Raw genomic sequence first — 21,982 nt, 5'->3', positions numbered from 1 at the left:
GCCTGCAGCCCACCGAGGTCCCGCGCCGCCATTGGTTGGAGGGCCGTCAGCCCGCCCAGTCCTCCCAGCGTTTTCCGCGCTCCTGATTGGCGGGCGCCTCGCGTCAATCACACCCCCCCACCGATTACGCGCTGACGCCAGCACGCAACGCCCAGGGGTCGGTTGGATCGGCGCACACCACCGCAAGATAAAAAATAGACACCCCACATAAATGAGGAAAAACAAAAATAATAATATTCGCACTTTAGAGGAGAGGAGGTTGGGGGAATTAATTAGTGTTTTCAATTTGTTTCGGAAATAAAAAATATTTGAAAAGCTTCCCAACGGTGCGAGGCGGGCTGCGCATGCGCACCAGCCAGCCGTTGACGCCCCCACGTGGGCCCGGGGGCTGGACACGCCCACTTGCCTTCCCCTGCACCAATCACAGCGCGGGCAGGCGAAACACAAGGCTGCCAGTGCGCCTGCGCGGGGCCTCCGGGCAACAGACTGAAGGCCGGGCCCGGGGAAGAGGTGGAATCAGCGGCCGGGGTAAAGTCAAGTGTTGGGGGGTCGATTTAAATCGAGGTGAGGTGAGGGAGCGGAGAGCGAGATTATAAAGTAAAATACGAGAAAAACCAAACCTGAGAGTCGGGCGGGCGGCACCTCCGCGGACGCCGAACGGAGCGGATTGAACCGCGCGGGGTGGCGGAGTGAGCCGGAGCAATGTGATTTTGATTGACGGGAGCTCTGACCAATAGGAAGAGGGCTGAGCTGGAAGGACTGAACTGGGCGGCCTGGTCCTCCAACCAATGGCGGCGCGGCTAGGGGGCGGGACCTTCCCTCCCGGCGCTGGTAGGCTGGAGCCCGATTGTGACGTCATCAGAGGAAGAGGCCCATTCAGGTGGATGGAGGCCCGGCACCGGCCTGTGACTGACGGGAGCTCTGACCAATAGGACGAAGGCGGGCATGGACCTCCAACCAATGGCGGCGCGGCAAGGGGGCGGGGCCTCCTCTCCAGTTCCGGTGCGCTGGGGCCGATTGTGACGCGCTGTCCCCAGGTGAGAGCAGCTCAGTCAGCACAGAGCTGGGGCTGGAATCTGGGAGAGGGGCCGCAGGCAGCGGGCCTGGCAAAGTGGCACAAGCTTCACAATACAAGGGGGGCACGGTGGCATAGTGGTTAGCACTGTTGCCTCACAGCGCCAGGGACCCGGGTTCAAATCTGGCCTCGGGCGACTGTCTGTGTGGAGTTTGCACATTCTCCCTGTGTCTGCGTGGGTTTCCTCCGGGTGCTCCGGTTTCCTCCCACAGTCCAAAGATGTGCAGGTTAGGTTGATTTGGCTATGATAAATTGACCCTTCGTGTTAGGGGATTAAATACGTGGGGTTACGGGGATAGGGTGGGATATGTGTCGGTGCAGGCTCGATGGGCCGAAGTGGCCTCTATCTGCAATGTAGATTCTGTGATTCTTTCAAATGCACAATTGTTTCCTACACACAGCCTTGGTCACTCTGCAAAAAACTGTTTAACAATTCATCATAACTCCCCTGCTTTAGAAGAGGCGTAGAGAGCAAAAAGCAAGGAAGTTATGATGAAACTGTGTAAAAGACTGGAGTCAGCTGTGGCTCAGTGGATAGCAGAGTCAGAAGGTTGTGGGTTCAAATCCCGCTCCAGGGACTTGAGCATATAAAGCGAGGCTGACACTCCAGTGCGGTGCTGAGGGAGCGCCGCACTGTTGGAGGGGCAGTACTGAGGGAGCGCCGCACTGTCGGAGGAGCAGTACTGAGGGAGCGCCGCACTGTCGGAGGGGCAGTGCTGAGGGAGCGCCGCACTGTCGGAGGGGCAGTACTGAGGGAGCGCTGCACTGTCGGAGGGTCAGTACTGAGAGAGCTCCGCACTGTCGGAGGGGCAGTACTGAGGGAGCGATGCACTGTCGGAGGGGCAGTACTGAGGGAGCACCGCACTGTTGGAGGGGCAGTACTGAGGGAGTGCCGCACTGTCGGAGGGGCAGTACTGAGGGAGCGATGCACTGTCGGAGGGGCAGCACTGAGGGAGTGCCACACTGTCGGAGGGGCAGTGGATGTGGTGTATTTGGATTTTCAAAAGGCTTTCGATAAGGTCCCGCATAAGAGATTAGCGTGTAAAGTTAAGGCAAATGGGATTGGGAGCAAGGTATTGACTTGGATAGAGAACTGGTTGGCAGACAGGAAGCGAAGAGTTGGAATAAATGGCTCTTTTTCCGAGTGGCAGGCAGTGACTAGTGGGGTACCGCAGGGATCGGTCCTTGGACCCCAGCTATCACAATATATATTAATGATCTGGACGAGGGAACTAGATGTAATATCTCCAAGTTTGCAGACGACACAAAGATGGGTGGGCGTGTGTGCTGTGAGGAAGATTACGAGAAACTCCAGTATGATTTGGCCAGGTTGGGTTATTGGGCAGAAACATGGCAGATGCAATATAACGTGGATAAATGCGAGGTTATCCACTTTGGTGTCAAAAACAGGAAGGCAGATTATTATCTGAATGGCAATAGATTGGGAGAAGGGGAATTTCAACGAGACCTGGGTGTCCTTGTGCACCAGTCGCTGCAGGTAAGCATGCAGGTGCAGCAGGCGGTGAAGAAGGCAAATGGTATGTTGGCCTTCGTAGCGAGAAGGTTCGAGTACAAGAACAAGGATGTCTTGCTGCAGTTGTACAGGGCCTTGGAGACCACATCTTGAGTATTGTGTGCAGTTTTGGTCGCCTTTTCTGAGGAAGGATGTTTTGCCATGGAGGGAGTGCAGCGAAGATTCACCAGACTGATACCTGGGATGGCAGGAATGACATATGAGGAGAGATTGGGTCGATTGGGCTTATACTCGCTGGAGTTTAGAAGAATGAGAGGGGATCTCATTGAAACGTATAAAATTCTAACAGGACTGGACAGACTGGATGCAGCAAGGATGTTCCCGATGATGGGGGAGTCCAGAACCAGGCGTCACAGTCTAAAGATAAGGGGTAAGCCATTTAGGACAGAGATGAGGAGGAATTTCTTCACCCAGAGAGTGGTGAACCTGTGGAATTCACTCACACCAAGCTCGCACAGATAGCAATGTGATAATGACCAGATAATCTGTATTGGTGATGTTGGGTGAGCGATAAATATTGGCCCCAGGACATAGGGTGAACTCCCCTGGCCCTTTTTAGATTTTTAAACTGTCATTCAAGTTTCCCTCGCTCTATTGTGAAGGGCGGGTATCCGCTGGGATACAGTCCCACAGTCACTGGTTGCCTTCTAGTGCCCCTCCGAGTGACCAATGTGTGAGGGTGTGCAGGGATTGTTGGCAGCCTATTCAACCTTGGGGGCATCACAGACAAAATCAAGCCCCCTTTGCAGACTCGGCCTTTGCTGCCGGGGTGACTGGACAGTGATCAGTAGCAGGAGCCCAGGGCACTGAGGCTAACTGCAGTCTCCCCAACTGCATCCCAGGCCGGGATCAGCTGAGCACCCCCACAGTGTGCAGCTGGAATGTGCAACCTATCCTGGGGAGCGAGGGAAAGGGAGGTCAAGGGTCAGCACCGAATGTCAGTCAACCTTAACCCCCAGACTCCCTCACTGATAGAATCATAGACATTTACAGCACAGAAGGAGGCCATTTGGCCCATCTTGTCCGTGCCGGCCGACAAAGAGCTATCCCCCCTAATCCCACTTTCCAGCACTTGGTCCGTGGCCTTGTAGGTTACGGCACTTCAAGTGCATATCCAAGTACTTTTTAAATGTGATGAGGGTCTCTGCCTCTACCACCCTTTCAGGCAGTGAGTTCCAGACCCCACCACCCACTGGGTGAAAAACATTCTCCTCAAATCCCCTCTAAACTTCTGACCAATTACTTTAAATCTGTGCCCCCTGGTTATTGACCCTTCTGCTAAGGGAAATAGGTCCTTCCTATCCACTCGATCTCGGCCCCTCATAATTTTATACACCTCAGTTAAGTCTCCCCTCAGCCTCCTCCATTCCAAAGAAAACAACCCCAGCCTATCCAATTGTTCCTCATAGCTAAAATTCCCCAGCCCAGGCAATATCCTCATAAATCTCCTCTGCACCCTCTCTAGTGCAATCACATCCTTCCTGTAATGTGGTGACCAGAACTGCATTCAGTGTTCTAGCTGTGACCTAACTAGTGTTTTATACAGTTCAAGCATAACCTCCCTGCTCTTATATTCTATGCCTCGGCTAATAAAGGCAAGTATCCCGTGTGCCTTCTTAACCACCTTATCTACCTGTCCTGCTACCTTCAGGGATCTGTGGACATGCACTCCAAGGTCCCTCTGATCCTCTGCACTTCTCAGTGTCCTACCATTTATAGTGTATTCCCTTGCCTTGTTAGCCCTCCCCAAATGCATTACCTCACACTTCTCCAGATTGAATTCCATTTGCCACTGTTCTGCCCACCTGACCAGTCCATTGATATCTTCCTGCAGTCTACAGCTTTCTTCTTCATTATCAACCACACGGCCAACTTTTGCATCATCTGCAAACTTCTTAATCATACCCTGTACATTCAAGCCCAAATCATTGATCTCGACCACACAGAAAACCAAGTTGTGCATGATGTCATGACGCCTGCACCTTTTATGACATCAAGACGTCCAAGTGCGCCTCACCAGCCACCCGCCCACTGCTCCAGTGATCTCTCTCCCTATTGGTCGGCGGACACGTCAATCCTGCCCGTGGTCACGTGCCCGAGGTGCTCTCTGGCTCTGCCCAAGTGAATTCGCTCCATTCGGTGCCTGCGGAGCCCTCGGACTCTCAGGTTTGGATTCCCCTTTATTCTCTCCCCTCCTCTGATCTCAATCAGATCTGGGGGAAAACTCACTTTCCCTCACTGATTGCGGCTCTTCACCAACGCCGACTTTACAAAGAAAGCCCCGCGCGGCAGCCTGGAGCTCGGGCCCAGCGCGCAGGCGGATGATTGACAGGGGCCCAGGGTGTGTGCTGAGCATGCGCGGTGCGGGCCGGGCGCCTGTGGAGCAGGAGAGGGCGGGGCCATGGGGCGCATGCGCGGGGTCAGCCACAACTCAGCGCGCTGGCCGCCGCGCTTTCTGGAGCGCGGTGGCTTGTGGGGATTGCAGCCGCCATTACTGTTGATCCTTTCAACCAGTTAGAGTCCAGACTGCTGTGTTGCCTTCCCGGTGCCAGGGTCCGAGACATCTCTTCCGGGCTGGAGAGGAACTTGCAGTGAGAGGGGGAGGAGCCAGTCGCCACGGCCCAACGACAAAGGTAGAACTAGGAAAGAGGTTCTGCTGAGAGAGTGTGAGCAGCTAGGGGCTAAATTAAAAAGTACAACCTCAAGGATAATAATGTCTGCATTCTTACCTGAGCCACGAGCAAATTGGCACAGGGTAAATCAAATTAAAGAGATGAATGCGTGGCTCAAAGACTGGTGTGGGAGAAATGGGTTTCGATTCCTGGGCACTGGCACCAGTACTGGGGAAAATGGGATCTGTATCATTGGGACGGTCTTCACCTGAACCGTGCTGGGACCAGTGTTCTGGCGAGTCGTATAACTGGGGCGGTAAAGAGGGCTTTAAACTAAATAGTGGGGGCAAGGGATCAAATTTGTTAAGATGTGGTAAATCAAAGAGTGGAGACAAAGCAATAGAGAACGGTATTAATATGGGAAATGATAAACAGACCGTGACAGGAAGGGATAGAGAGTACAAATCTAAGAGTAAATCAACAGATAAGGCTCAAGGTTACAAAAATAATAAAAGGACAAAACTAAAGGCTCTGCATCTGAATGCACGTAGCATTCGAAACAAAACAGATGAACTGATAGCGCAAATAGAAATAAATAAGTACGATCTGATGGCCATTACAGAAACATGGCTGCAGGGTGACATAGATTGGGACCTGAATATTGAAGGGTACATGACATTTAGGAAGGACAGGAAGCTAGGAAAAGGTGGAGGCGTGGCTCTGATAATTAATGATGGTATTAGCACAATAGAGAGGGATGACCTAAGTTCAGGAAACCAGGATGTCAAAGCGGTTTGGGTAGAGATGAGAAATGATAAAGGCAAGAAGTCACTTGTAGGAGTGGTGTACAGGCCCCCTGACAGTAACCACACGGTAGGATGGAGTATAAAGGAAGAAATAATGAGAGCTTGTCAGAAAGGTATGACAATAATCATGGGGGGTTTTAATCTACATATAGACTGGAAAAATCAGATGGGCAAAAGTAGCCTAGATGGGGAGTTCATAGAATGTTTTCGGGATAGTTTCTTAGAACAGCACGTTCTGGAGCCAACCAGAGAGCAGGCTATACTAGACCTGGTATTGTGCAGTGAGATAGGATTAATGAATGACCTCATAGTGAAGGCGCCCCTAGGTAGCAGCGATCATAATATGATTGAATTTTACATTCAGTTTGAGGGAGAGACGAGTGGGTCCAAGACTAGTATTTTAAACTTAAATAAGGGCAATTATGAGGGCATGAAAGCAGAGCGAGCTAAAGTGAACTGGCAAATTAGGTTAAGGGAGCGGTCAATAGAGTTGCAGTGGCAGACATTTAAGGGGATTTTTCAGAATACACAGAATAGATACATTCCAACGAGAAAGAAAAATTCCAAGGGGAGGACCCACCATCCGTGGTTAACTAAAAAAGATAAAGATAATATCAAACTTAAAGAAAAAGCATATAATTGTGCAAAGATGGCTGGCAGGTCAGAAGATTGGACAGAATATAAAAAACAGCAAAGAATGACTAAAAGATTAATAAGGAGAGAAAAATGAGAGTACCAGAGAAAGCTAGCTAGAAATATAAACACAGATAGTAAGAGTTTCTATAGATATTTAAAAAAGAAAAGAGTTAACAAAGTGAGCATTGGTCCTATAGAAAGTGAGTCTGGGGAATTAATAATGGAAAATAAGGAGATGGCAGTTGAATTGAACAGGTATTTTGCATCGGTCTTCACTATAGAGGATTCAAGTAACATCCCAGAAATAGCTGTAAATCAGGAAATGGAAGGGAGGGAGGAACTCAAGAAAGTTACAATCACCAGGGAAGTGGTACTGAGCAAATTGTTGGAGCTGTGGGCTGACAAGTCCCCGGGTCCTGATGGACTTCATCCTAGGGTCTTAAAAGAAGTGGCTAGTGAGATAGTTGATGCATTGGTTTTAATTTTCCAAAATTCCCTAGATTCGGGGAAGGTTCCATTAGATTGGAAAATAGTGAATGTAACTCCTTTATTCAAAAAGGGAGGGAGACAGAAAGCAGGAAACTACAGGCCAGTTAGCTTAACATCTGTCATCGGGAAGATGATAGAAGCTATTATTAAAGATGTTATAGCAGGGCACTTGGAAAAGTTCAAGGTAATCAGGCAGAGTCAACATGGTTTTGTGAAAGGGAAATCATGTTTAACCAATTTATTGGAGTTCTTTGAGGAAGTAACATGTGCTGTGGATAAAGGGGAACTGGTGGATGTACTGTACTTAGATTTCCAGCAGGCATTTGATAAGGTGCCACATCAAAGGTTATTGCGGAAAATAAAAGCTCATGGTTTAGAGAGTAACATATTGGTATGGATAGAAGATTGGCTAGCTAATAGGAAACCGAGAGTAGGCATAAATCGGTCATTTTCTGGTTGACAAGATGTAACGAGTGGTGTGCCACAGGGATCAGTGCTGGGACCTCAACTTTTTACAATTTATATAAATGACTTGGATGAAGGGACCGAAGGCATGGTTGCTAAATTTGCTGATGACACAAAGATAGGTAGGAAAGTAAATTGTGAAGAGGACATAAGGAGGCTACAAAGGGATACAGATCAGTTAAGTGAGTGGGTAAAGATCTGGCAAATGGAGTATAATGTGGGAAAATGTGAAGTTGTCCATTTTGACAGGAAGAATAAAAAAGCATATTATCTAAATGGTGAGAGATTGCAGAGCTCTGAGATGCAGAGGAATCTGGGTGTCCTAATGCATGAATCGCAAAAGGTTAGTATTCAGGTACAACAAGTAATCGGGAAAGCTAATAGAATGTTATTGTTTATTGCGAGGGAAACTGAATACAAAAGTAGGGAGGTTATGCTTCAGTTCTACAGGGCATTGGTGAGACCACATCTGGAGCACTGTGTACAGTATTGGTCTCCTTATTTAAGGAAGGATGTAAATGCATTGGAAGCAGTTCAGAGAAGGTTTACTAGACTAATACCTGGAATGGGCGGGTTGTCTTATGAGGAAAGGTTGGACAGGCGAGGCTTGTATCTGCTGGAGTTTAGAAGAGTAAGAGGTGACTTGATTGAAACATATAAGATCCTGAGGGGTCTGGACAGGGTGGATGTGGAGAGGATGTTTCCTCTTGTGGGAGAATCTAGAACTAGGGGTCACTGTTTAAAAATAAGGGGTCGCCCATTTAAGACAGAGATGAGGAGAATTTTTTTCTCAGAGGGTCGTGAGTCTTTGGAACTCTCTTCCTCAGAGGGCGGTGGAAGCAGAGTCTTTGAATATTTTTAAGGCAGAGGTAGATAGATTCTTGATAAGCAAGGGGGTGAAAGGTTATCGGGGGTAGGTGGGAATGTGGAGTAATCAGATCAGCCATGATCTTATTGAATGGCGGAGCAGGCTCGAGGGGCCGAGTGACCTACTCCTGCTCCTAATTCGTATGTTCATATGTAACCTGTGCAGCAGCTGGGGCCTGAAAATCAGCTTCACTGCCCCTGGGCTGGGAAAGGGGGACATGAGGTAACATTCTCCCTCTTACCCCTTTCTACACTCCTTTTACAGGGTTTTAGAAGTGGAGCATTTACAGACAGGAAGCTGAGACCGAACATTACGTCAAGAACAGACAGAGTCGCTCAATTCATCAGGACCTGATTCAGTCGGTCCTCCAATCTGCTGGTACACCAGCGAGTTCACACTGACGAGAGACCTTTTAAATGTTCTGAGTGTGGGAAGAGCTTCAAAATCTACAAATACAGGTAGATTACCTTTTATCCGAACTTCCGAAAACCGAAACCCTCTAAAAACCGAAGGTTTTTTCGTTCAGCGTAAGTCGTGCGCACGACATGACCAGAGTGACGCATGACTTACGCTGAGCAGAGGGTCAGCGTAAGTCGTGCGCACGACCCCGACCCCCGCCGCCGACCCCCCGCCGATCCCGACTCCCACCGACCCCCCCGCGCCGACCCCAACCCCCGCTGACCCACCCCCAACAAATTTACCAGTCTTATAAAATACCTTCCGAAATCCGAAATTTTCCGAAAACCGAAACACGGCTGGTCCCGAGGTTTTCGGATAAAGGATAGTCTACCTGTACCTGAAGCGACACCAGTGGCTACACACTGGGGAGAGCCCGTTCACCGGCCCCGTGTTCCAGAAGTGATTAACTCAGTTATCCACTCCAATGATACACCAGCAAGATCACACTAGGGAGAGACCTTTAACCCGCTCCGTGTGTGGGACGGGATTAATTGTACCATTCGTGCAGCTGAGACACCAGCTTGTCCATGCCGATGAGAGACCGTTGACCTGCTCCGTGTTTTTGAAGCGATTCTCTCATTCTGCCACCCTCCTGAGACACCAGCTTGTTCACATTAAATGTTCTGACTGTGGGAAGAGATTTAAAAGGTCCCAGGATCTGAAGAGACACCAGCTGGAGAGAGCAGGAGAGATTCTGTTCACCTGCTCCGTGTGTGGGAAGAGATTCACTCGGTCCTCGAATCTGCTGGCACACCAGCGAGTTCACACTGGGGAGAGGCTGGTGAAACATTCCGACTGTGGGTAAAGCTTTCAAATGTCCCAGGAGCTGAAGGGACACCAGCTGGAGACAGCAGGAAAGAGGCCATTCACCTGCTCCGTGTGTGGGAAGGGATTCACCCAGTCATCCCACCTACTGACACACCAATGAGTTCACACTGATGAGAGACCATTTACATGTCCTGTCTGTGGGAAGAGCTTTAAAACCGCTGGGAATCTGAAACAACACAAGCAAGTTCACTCCGATCAGAGACCATTTACATGTTCTGACTGTGGGATGAGCTTTAAAAGCTCCGAGAATCTGAAGGGACACCAGCGAGTTCACACTGGGGAGAGGGCATTCACCTGCTCTGTGTGTGGGAAGGGATTCACTCGGTCCTCAACTCTGCTGAAACACCAGCGAGTTCACACTGTTCTGTAGTGCAGGGCCCTGAAGACAGCTGGGGTGACATGAACATGGAATGGATGAATGTTTTATAATTCTTGTACTGCTGTTTAATCTTTAAGGTTGTTGTGCTGATGATTCCCTTCGATTGACTGTTGATGGTGTTACACAGAATGTACAGCACAGAAACAGGCCATTCGGCCCAACTGGTCCATGCCAGTGTTTATGCCCCACACCCACCCTACTTCAATTAACCCGATCAACACATCCTCCCATTCCTTTCTCCCTTGTGTGGCTTCCCGTTAAATGCATCTGTGCTGTTCACCTCAACTACTCCCTGTGGTAACAAGTTCCCCATTCTACCACTCTCTGGGTAAAGATATTTCTCCTGAATTCACTACTGGATTTATTAGTGACTTTTATATTTATAGCCACATAAATATGATGAGATTTTGTTAAGCTGCCCAGTATGTTGTTGTACTGTGTCTTTTTCTGATGAATGAAACATTACTGAGCCCCTGTACCCGTGTTATGGGATGAAGTGCCAGACAAGTGAATGCACAACGTCTGGGTGTGAATCTGATAATAACCTCACGGACCGTATAGGTGTGATAACCAGACGGGCTTGTGGTTATAGTCTGGCCACAGATGGACTAAATTCCCTGAATTAGCAGGAGTTCAGGAGGCGGTCAACAGACGGGTCCAAACAATCCCATTTCCTGAGCGGTAACCAAGCTTGTGTATAAGAACAGGCCACTTAAGCCGTTGTCAGTTGGAACAGACTCGAGAAGATCGCGCGTGAATCCACTGTACTTCTATTCTCCAGATTGAGGGAATTATCACCCGATCTGTGTTATGCAGCGCTCTTAATAAAGTCTGGAGAGACAATTTGTGTTCTTGTGAGCTTGATTATCTGGTATCCGAAACCCTGGGACTCCCGATCATTAGAGTCAACCTCAGTGTGTGGAAAGGGATTCCCTGGTGTATCCCACCCGCTGACACACCAGAGTGTCCACAGTGTGACTGCGGTGGGTCGATTCCACTGTTTCCGATGCCTTTAATCACAGGCATGTGCGGCCCAGTTAAAGGGACATCGACCGTCACATCCTCTTCTCTCGGAGTATTGGTGTCAGTTAAAGAGTCTGTGACCTTTTTGTCTTCTCCTTTGTAACTAAAGGGACAATGTGTCTCCTTACCTCAGCGTAACACCTCGATATTTAAAGGGACATTGTCTCTCTGTATTCATAGAATCACAGAATAGCACAGAAGGAGGCCATTCGGCCCATCGAGTCTGTGCCGGCTCTTTCGAAGAGCAATCCAGTTAGTCCCACTCCTCCGCTCTTTCCCTATATCCCTGCAATTTATTTCAGTTCAAGTATTTACCCCGTCCCCTTTTGAAGGCTCCTGTTGAATCTGCTTCCACCGCCCTATCAGGCAGCGCGTTCCCCATCACAACAACTCGCTGTGGAAACATAAGTTTCCTCATGTCACCTCTGGTTCTTTTGCCAATCACCTTAAATCTGTGTCCTCTGGTTAACGACCCTTCCTCCGCTGGAAACAGTTTCTCCTTATTTACTCTATCCAAATTATTCATGATTTTTAACACCTCTATCAAATCTCCCCTTAACCTTCTCTGCTCCAAGGGGAACAACCCCAGCTTCTCCAGTCTCTCCACATAACTGAAGTCCCTCATCCCTGGTACCATTCTGGTCAATCTCCCCTTAACCTTCTCTGCTCCAAGGAGAACAATCCCAGCTTCTCCAGTCTCTCCACATAACTGAAGTCCCTCATCCCCTGGTACAATTCTAGTTAATCTCCCCTTAACCGAACATAAGAACATAAGAAATAGGAGCAGGAGTAGGCCAATCGGCCCCTCGAGCCTGCTCCGCCATTCAATAAGATCATGGCTGATCTGATCCTAACCGCCAATCCACTATCACAGAACCATCTCCTGAATCTAACAGAATTAGACACACGAAATAGGAGCAGGATCAGGCTACACGGCCCCTGGGCCCGCTCCGCTACCCACAGGGCCATGACCGAGCCGAACCTAGACTCATGTCCAAATTCCTGCCCGCTCCCCGTAACCCTTAATTCCCTTTTCTACTAGGAAACTGTCTATTTCTGTTTTAAATTTATGTAATGATGTAGCTTCTACAGCTTTTTGGGGCAGCATATTCCATGGACCTACCACCCTCTGAGTGAAGTAGTTCCTCCTCATCTCAGTTTTGAAAGAGCAGCCCCTTATTCTAAGACTATGCCCCCTAGTTCTAGTTTCACCCATCATCGGGAACATCTTCCCCACATCCACCCGATCCAACCCCTTCACAATCTTATATGTTTCAATAAGATCGCCTCTCATTCTTCTGAACTCCAATGAGTAGAGTCCCAATCTACCCAACCTCTCCTCATATGTCCATCCCCTCATCCCCGGGATTAACCGAGTGAACCTTCTTTGTACTGACTCGAGAGCAAGTATGTCCTTTCTTAAGTATGGACACCAAAACTGTACGCAGTATTCCAGGTGCGGTCTCACCAATACCTTGTACAACTGAAGCAATACCTCCCTATTTTAATATTCTATCCCCCTAGCAATGAAAGCCAACATTCCATTGGCCTTCTTAATCACTTGCTGCACCTGCATACTAACCTTTTGAGTTTCGTGCACCAGGACCCCCAGATCCCTTTGCACTTCAGTACTTTCCAGTTTCTTGCCATTAAGATAATAACTTGCTCTACGATTTTTCCTGCCAAAGTGCATAACCTCACACTTTCCAGTATTGTATTCCATCTGCCAAATCTCTGCCCACTTACTTAGCCTGTCTATGTCACTTTGCAGGTTTTTTATGTCCTCCTCACTCACTACTTTCCCTCCCATTTTAGTATCATCTGCAAACTTTGATATGTTACACTCGGTCCCCTCCTCCAAATCGTTAATATAGATTGTAAAGAGTTGGGGACCCAGCACTGACCCCTGCGGAACACCACTAGTTACTGATTGCCAGTCTGAGAATGAACCATTTATCCCAACTCTCTACCTTCTGTTCGATAGCCAATCCTCTATCCATGCCAGAATATTACCCCCAATCCCGTGATTTTTTTATCTTAAGCAATAATCTTTTGTGTGGCACCTTGTCAAATGCCTTTTGGAAGTCTAAATACACTACGTCCACTGGTTCCCCTTTATCCACCCTATATGTTACTTCCTCAAAGAACTCCAGCAAATTTGTCAAACATGACTTCCCCTTCATAAAACCATGCTGACTTTGTCCTATTAAATTATGATTATCCAAATGTCCTGTTACTGTCTCCTTAATAATGGACTCCAAAATTTTACCTACCACAGATGTTAGGCTAACTGGTCTATAGTTTCCAGCCTTCTGTCTACTGCCCTTTTTAAATAAGGGTGTTACATTAGCAGTTTTCCAGTCTGCCAGGACCTTTGCCGAGTCCAGGGAGTTTTGGAAAATTATTACCAATGCATCCACAATCCCTACCGCCACTTTCCTCAAGACCCTAGGATGTAAGCCATCAGGTCCAGGTGATTTATCCACCTCGAGTCCCATTATTTTACCGAGTACCACTTCCTTAGTGATTTTGATCGTGTTTAGCTCCTCCCCCCCCTATAGCCCCCTGTTTGTCCAGTGTTGGGATATTCTTAGTGTCCTCTACTGCAAAGACTGATCCAAAATATTCATTCAGTGTTTTTGCCATCTCCATATTTCCCACCATTAATTTCCCGGTCTCATCCTCTAAGGGACCAACATTTACTTTAGCCACCCTTTTTCTTTTTATATAACTATAAAAACTCTTACTATCTGTTTTTATATTTTTAGCTAATTTACTTTCATAATCTATCTTCCCTTTCTTAATCAATCTTTGTTATTTTTTGCTGTCTTTTAAAGTTTTCCCAATCCTCTATCTTCCCACTAGATTTGGCTACCTTATATGCCCTTGTTTTTAGTCGAATACTATCCTTAATTTCTTTACTTAGCCACGGATGGCTGTCTTTTCTTTTACACCCTTTTCTTCTCAGTGGAATATATATTTTTTGGAAGTTGTAAAATAACTCCTTAAATGTACACCACTGATCATGTATCGTCTTACCCTTCAATCTATTTTCCCAATCCACTCTACTCAAGTCCACTCTCATACCTTCATAGTCTCCTTTATTCAAGCTCAGCACGCTTGTTTGAGATCCAACCTTCTCACCCTCTAATTGAATATGGAATTCAACCATGTTATGGTCACTCATTCCAAGGGGATCCTTTACTAGGACATTTTTAATTAATCCTGTCTCGTTACACAGGACCAGATCTAAAGGTTGCTTGCCCCCTGGTCGGTTCAGTTACATACTGCTCTAGAAACCCATCCCTAATACACTCAATGAACTCATCCTCAAGGCAGCCCTGCCCAATTTGATTTGTCCAATTAATATGATAGTTAAAATCCCCCATAATTATAGATGTTCCCTTATTACAAGCCTCAACTATTTCCTGATTGATACTCCGTCCAACAGAGTTGCAACTGTTCGGATGCCTATAGACTACGCCCACTAGTGTTTTTTTCCCTTATTGTTCCTTCTTATCTCCACCCAAACTGTTTCATTATCCTGATCTTTTGACCCAATATCATTTCTCTGTATTACAGTGATTCCTTCCTTTATTAACATAGCCACCCCACCTCCCCTTCCTTCCTGCCTGTCCTTCCTGATCGTTAAATAACCTGGTATGTTTAATTCCCAGGCATTGTCACCCTGCAGCCATGTTTTTGTAATGGCCACAAGATCATACCCATATGTAGTTATTTGTGCCATTAACTCCAAAGATGTGCAGGTTAGGTTGATTGGCTATGATAAAATTGACCCTTAGTGTTAGGGGGATTAAATACGTGGGGTTACGGGGATAGGGTGGGATATGTGTTGGTGTAGGGGTTACGGGGATCGGGTGGGATATGTGTCGGTGCAGGCTCGATGGGCCGAAATGGCCTCTATCTGCAGTGAGGTTTGTGTGATTTCTGTGAACTCGTCTATTTTGTTACGAATGCTACGTGCATTCAGATAAAGAAGTATCAAATATGTTTTGAGAGACTTAGTTCCTGCTTTTGCCCTTTTTATTACTTGACCTTTTACTCCATACCTTCTGCCCCTTCCTGACACGCTCTGGTTTTTAATTTCCCCACTGCTACCTAAGTCTATGACCTTCTCTGTTGTCATTTTTATTATTTGCTCTCTAGGAACCTTCCCCCCCCACTGGTTAGTTTAAAACCCTCTCTACAGCCCTAGTTATATGATCCGCCAGGACTCTAGTCCCAGCACTGGCCAAGTGAAGCCCGTCCCAACGGAACAGCTCCCTCCTGCCCCAGTACTGGTGCCAGTGTCCCAGGAAGCAAAACCCATTTCTCCCACACCAGTCTTTGAGCCACGCATTTAACTCTCTAATTTTATTTGTCCTAGCCAAATTCGCTCGTGGCTTCCTAGTCCTATCTACGTCGTTTGTACCAACATGGACCACGACAACTGGATCCACCCCCTCCCACTGCAAGTTTCTTTCCAGCCCAGAGGAGATGTCCTTAACCCTGGCACCGGGTAGGCAACACAGCCTTCGGGACTCTCGCTCTCGGCTGCAGAGAACTCTATCTATCCCCCTAATAATACTATCCCCTACCACTACAACATTTCTATTTACTCCCCCCTCTTGAATGGCCCCCCGTTCCACGGTGCTGTGGCCAGGTTGCTCATCCTCCCTGCAGTCCCTGCTCCTGTCCCCACAGGGAGTAAGAACCTCGAACCTGTTGGACAAGAGCAAGGACTGCGGCTCCTCCAACACTACCTCCTGGATCCCCATACCTGCCTCACTCGTAGTCACACCGTCCTGTCCCTGACCATGGGCTACATCTGAATTAATTAACTTCATAGGTGTGACCACCTCCTGATACACAGAGTCCAGGTACTTCTCCCCCTCCCTGATGTGTCGCAGTGTCTGAAGCTCAGACTCCAGCTCATCAACACGGAGCTGGAGTTCCTGTAGCAGCAGACACTTGTCACAGACGTAATCACCGTGAGTCTCAATGGGGTCCACCGGCTCCCACATCTCGCAACAGTAACACATCACCTGCTCCATTCTATGTAATTAATTACATTTTTTATTGTTAGTTATGGACACCCTCTGCCCGATTTTAGATGCTAGTATCCCCTTTAATTAATTGGATTTAAATTAAATCAATCCCTCTAATCACACCAGTTAAATGGTTTACCAACAGTCACTCTGCACCAGAAAGGCCTTATTAACTACAACCCACAGAGTTAAAGTTTGAAAAGAGCACCTAACACCCCACTTACCCAAACTCACAGCACTCTCTGCTGACTCGCACTCAGTGCTTGCTCGCACTAGCCTGGTCTTTTTATACTGTTTGTTTGTTTACAGCCAAATGAGTCACCCCTGCTGATTGGTTAAAAAACTGGTTTCCACTGCCTGCTGTGCCAATTTACCCCTACTGCAGTGTAACCTTGTTTTACTCTTCTTAAACCAACAGAATCCCAAATATTTAACTTTTCCCCTTTACTTAAACTGCTTAAGTAATCTTATCAAGAATGATTTAAAGAGAAATAACAATTAAAGAACTCTCACTCTTACCCAAACTCACAGCACTCTCTGCTGACTCGCACTCAGTGTTAGTAGGTGAGCACTTTGGTGACAGTGGCCATAATTCGGTGAGATTTAAGGTAGTCATGGAAAAGGACACAGATCGACTGGAAATAAAGGTTCTAAATTGGGGGACGGCCGATTTTAATATGATAAGGCAGGATCTGGCCAAAGTGGACTGGGATCAGCTACTTGTAGGAAAATCCACATCAGAGCAATGGGAGTCTTTCAGAAAGGAAATTGAGAGAGTACAATGGCAACATGTTCCCGTAAAGGTCAAGGATGGGACCAACAAGCCCAGGGAACCCTGGATGTCAAGGGATATACGATAATGGATTAGGGAAAAAAGGAGGGCTTTTGGCAGATACAAAGGAGTAAAGACAGAGGAAGCCCTAGAGGAGTATAAAAAGTGCAGGGGGATACTTAAAAAAAAAAAACATTAGGAGAGCGAGGAGGGGCCATGAAATAACACTGGCGAGCAAAATAAAAGGAAAATCCTAAGGTGTTTTAAAAGTATATTAAGGGCAAGAGGATAACCAGGGAATGAGTAGGGCCCATTCGGGACCAAAGTGGCAATCTGTGTGTGAAGCCAGAAGATGTAGGTGGGGTTTTAAATGAATTTTTTGCATCTGTGTTCACTATGGAGAAGGACGATGTAGACATAGAAGTCGGGCAGGGGGACTGTGATATACTTGAACATATTAGCATCGAGAGGGAGGAGGTACTAGCGGTTTTAGCAGGCTTAAAAGTGGATAAATCCCCAGGCCCGGATGAGATGTATCCCAGACTGCTGTGTGAGGCAAAGGAGGAGATTACAGGGGCTCTGACACAAACTTTCAGAACCTCTCTGGCCACAGGGGATGTAAGAACATAAGAAATAGGAGCAGGAGTAGGCCAATCGGCCCCTCGAGCCTGCTCCACCATTCAATAAGATCATGGCTGATCTGATCCTAACCTCAAATCTACTTTCACTCTCCATCCCACCCGAACCCATGTGATCTCCCGGGAGAGGCGAAAAACCAGATAAAAAAAACCAATGGCCAATTTGGGAGGAAAAAATCTGGGAAATTCCTCTCCGACCCATCTAGGCGATCGAAACTTGTCCAGGAGATCACTCTGTCCCTATATTTTCTACAGTACTTGCCTTCTGTAAAAGGTGATCTCCACCCCAGCCAGGAACAGGAATAAAACCATCTCCTGAAATCTAACACAGAATTAGAACACAAGAAGTAGGAGCAGAACCAGCCTACATGGCCCCTGGGCCCGCTCCGCTACCCACAGGGCCATGACCATTCCAAACCTAGACTCATGTCAAATTTTCTGCCCGCTCCCCGTAACCCCTAATTCCCTTTACTTCTAAGAAACTGTCTATTTCTGTTTTAAATTTATTTAATGATGTAGCTTCCACAGCTTTCTGGGGCAGCAAATTCCACAGACCTACCACCCTCAGTGAAGAAGCTTCTCCTCATCTCAGTTTTGAAAGAGCAGCCCCTTATTCTAAGATTATGCCCCCTAGTTCTAGTTTCACCCATCATTGGGAACATCCTCACCACATCCACCCGATCAAGCCCCTTCACAATCTTACATGTTTCAATAAGATCGCCTCTCATTCTTCTGAACTCCAATGAGTAGAGTCCCAATCTACTCAACCTCTCCTCATATGTCCACCCCCTGAGCCCCGGGATTAACCGAGTGAACCTTCTTTGCACTTACTCGAGAGCAAGTATGTCTTTTCTTAAGTATGGACACCAAAACTGTATGCAGTATTCCAGGTGCGGTCTCACCAATACCTTGTACAACTGCAGCAATACCTCCCTGTTTTTATATTCCATCCCCCTAGCAATGAAAGCCAACATTCCATTGGCCTTCTTGATCACTTGCTGCACCTGCATACTAACTTTTTGAGTTTCGTGCACCAGGACCCCCAGATCACTTTGTACTACAGTACTTTCCAGTTTCTTGCCATTAAGATAATAACTTGCTCTATGATTTTTCCTGCCAAAGTGCATAACCTCACACTTTCCAGTATTGTATTCCATCTGCCAACTCTCTGCCCACTTACTTAGCCTGTCTATGTCACTTTGCAGGTTTTTTATGTCCTCCTCACTCACTACTTTCCCTCCCATTTTAGTATCATCTGCAAACTTTGATATGTTACACTCAGTCCCCTCCTCCAAATCGTTAATATAGATTGTAAAGAGTTGGGGACCCAGCACTGACCCCTGCGGAACACCACTAGTTACTGATTGCCAGTCTGAGAACGAACCATTTATCCCAACTCTCTGCTTTCTGTTAGAGAGCCAATCCTCTATCCATGCCAGAATATTACCCCCAATCCCGTGATTTTTTATCTTGAGCAATAATCTTTCGTGTGGCACCTTGTCAAATGCCTTTTGGAAGTCTAAATACACTACGTCCACTGGTTCCCCTTTATCCACCCTGTATGTTACTTCCTCAAAGAACTCCAGCAAATTTGTCAAACATGACTTCCCCTTCATAAAACCATGCTGACTTTGTCCTGTTAAATTATGTTTATCCAAATGTCCCATTACTGTCTCCTTAATAATGGACTCCAAAATTTTACCAACCACAGATGTTAGGCTAACCGGTCTATAGTTTCCAGCCTTCTGCCTACTACCCTTTTTAAATAAGGGTGTTACATTAGGAGTTTTCCAATCTGCCGGGACCTTTGCTGAGTCCAGGGAGTTTTGGAAAATTATTACCAATGCATCCACAATCCCTACCGCCACTTCCCTCAAGACTCTAGGATGTAAGCCATCAGGTCCAGGGGATTTATCCGCCTTGAGTCCCATTATTTTACCAAGTACCACTTCCTTAGTGATTTTAATTGTATTTAGCTCCTCCCCCCCCAGAGCCCCCTGTTTGTCCAGTGTTGGGATATTCTTAGTGCCCTCTACCGCAAAGACTGATACAAAATAATTGTTCAGCGTTTTTGCCATCTCCATGTTTCCCACCATTAATTTCCCGGTCTCATCCTCTAAGGGACCAACATTTACTTTAGCCACCCTTTTTCTTTTTATATAACTACAGAAACTTTTGCTATCTGTTTTTATATTTTTTGCTAATTTACTTTCATAATCTATCTTCCCTTTCTTAATCTTTTAGTTATTTTTTGCTGTCTTTTAAAGACTTCCCAATATTTTATCCTCCCACTAGATTTGGCTACCTTATATGCCCTTGTTTTTAGTCGGATACTATCCTTAATTACTTTACTTAGCCACGGATGGCTATCTTTTCTTTTACACCCTTTTTTCCTCAGTGGAATATATATTTTTTGGAAGTTGTAAAATAACTCCTTAAATGTACACCACTGATCATGTACCATCTTACCCTTTAATCTATTTTCCCAGTCCACTCTAATCAATTCCGCTCTCATACCTTCATAGTCTCCTTTATTCAAGCTCAGCACGCTTGTTTGAGATCCAACCTTCTCACCCTCTAATTGAATATGGAATTCAACCATGTTATGGTCACTCATTCCAAGGGGATCCTTTACTAGGACATTTTTAATTAATCCTGTCTCATTACACAGGACCAAATCTAAGGTTGCTTGCCCCCTGGTCGGTTCAGTTACATACTGCTCAAGAAACCCATCCCTAATACACTCAATGGACTCATCCTCAAGGTTGCCCTGCCCAATTTGATTTGTCCAGTTATGATAGTTAAAATCCCCCATAATTATAGCTGTTCCCTTATTACAAGCCTCAACTATTTCCTGATTAATACGCCGTCCAGCAGAGTTGCAACTGTTCAGAGGCCTATAGACTACGCCCACTAGTGTTTTTTCCCCCTTACTATTCCTTATCTCCACCCAAACTGTTTCACTATCCTGATGCTTTCACCCAATATCATTTCTCTGTATTACAGTGATTCCTTCCTTTATTAACATAGCCACCCCACCTCCCCTTCCTTCCTGCCTGCCCTTCCTGATTGTTAAATAACCTGGTATATTTAATTCCCAGTCATGGTCACCCTGCAGCCATGTTTCTGTAATAGCCACAAGATCATACCCATATGTAGTTATTTGTGCCGTTAACTCGTCCATTTCGTTACGAATGCTACGTGCATTCAGATAAAGAACTTTCAAATATGTTTTGTGACACTTGGTTCCTGCTTTTTCCCCTTTTACTACTGTGCCAGAGGACTGGAGAGCAGCTAACATAGTGCCATTATTCAAGGATAGGTATAAACCAGGGAATTACAGGCCAGTGAGCCTAACATCAGTGGTAGGGAAATTATTGGAAAAAATTCTGAGGGACTGAATTAGTCTCCACTTGGAGAGGCAAGGATTAATCAGGGATAGTCAGCATGGCTTTGTCAAGGGAAGATCATGTCTGACTAATTTGATTGAATTTTTTGAGGGGGTAACTAGGTGTGTGGATGAGGGTAGTGCAGTGGATGTGGTATACATGGACTTCAGTAAGGCTTTTGATAAAGTCCTGCATAGGAGACTAGTCAAGAAGGTAAGAGCCCATGGGATCCAGGGTGCCTTGGCACATTGGATCCAAAACTGGCTTCGTGGCAGAAGGCAGAGGGTGATGGTCGAAGGTTGTTTTTGTGACTAGAAGCCTGTGTCCAGTGGGGTACCGCAGGGATCGGTGTTGGATCCCTTGCTGTTTGTGGTCTACATTAATGATTTGGATGTGAATGTAAAAGGTATGATCAGTAAGTTCGTAGATGACACGAAAATTGGTGGGGTGGTAAATAGCGAGGAGGGTAGTCTCAGTCTGCAGGACGATATAGATGGGTTGGTCAGATGGGCGGAACAGTGGCAAATGGAAATTAACCCTGAAAAGTGTGAGGTGATGCATTTTGGAGGGACTAACAAGGCAAGGGAATACACAATGAATGGTAAGACCCTAGGAAAGACAGAGGATCAGAGGGACCTTGGTGTGCATGTACATAGATCCCTGAAGGCAGCAGAACAGGCGGATAAGGTGGTTAAAAAGGCATATGGGATACTTGCCTTCATTAGACGAGGCATAGAATATAAGAGCAGGGAGGTTATGATGGAGCTGTACAAAACGCTGGTTAGGCCACAGCTGGAATACACAGTTCTGGTCGCCACACTATAGGAAGGATGTGATTGCTTTGGAGAGGGTTCAGAGGAGATTCACCAGGATGTTACCTGGGCTGGAGCGCTTCAGCTATGAAGAGAGACTGGACAGGCTGGGGTTGTTTTCCTTAGAGCAGAGAAGGCTGAGGGGGGAC

The sequence above is a fragment of the Somniosus microcephalus genome, unplaced genomic scaffold, assembly GCF_052327205.1.
Source record: "Somniosus microcephalus isolate GS21.2 unplaced genomic scaffold, FLI_Smic_1.0 scaffold108, whole genome shotgun sequence".
Taxonomy (NCBI): domain Eukaryota; kingdom Metazoa; phylum Chordata; class Chondrichthyes; order Squaliformes; family Somniosidae; genus Somniosus; species Somniosus microcephalus.
The sequence above is the reverse complement of the archived record's forward strand: the minus strand, read 5'-3'. Positions refer to the sequence as shown.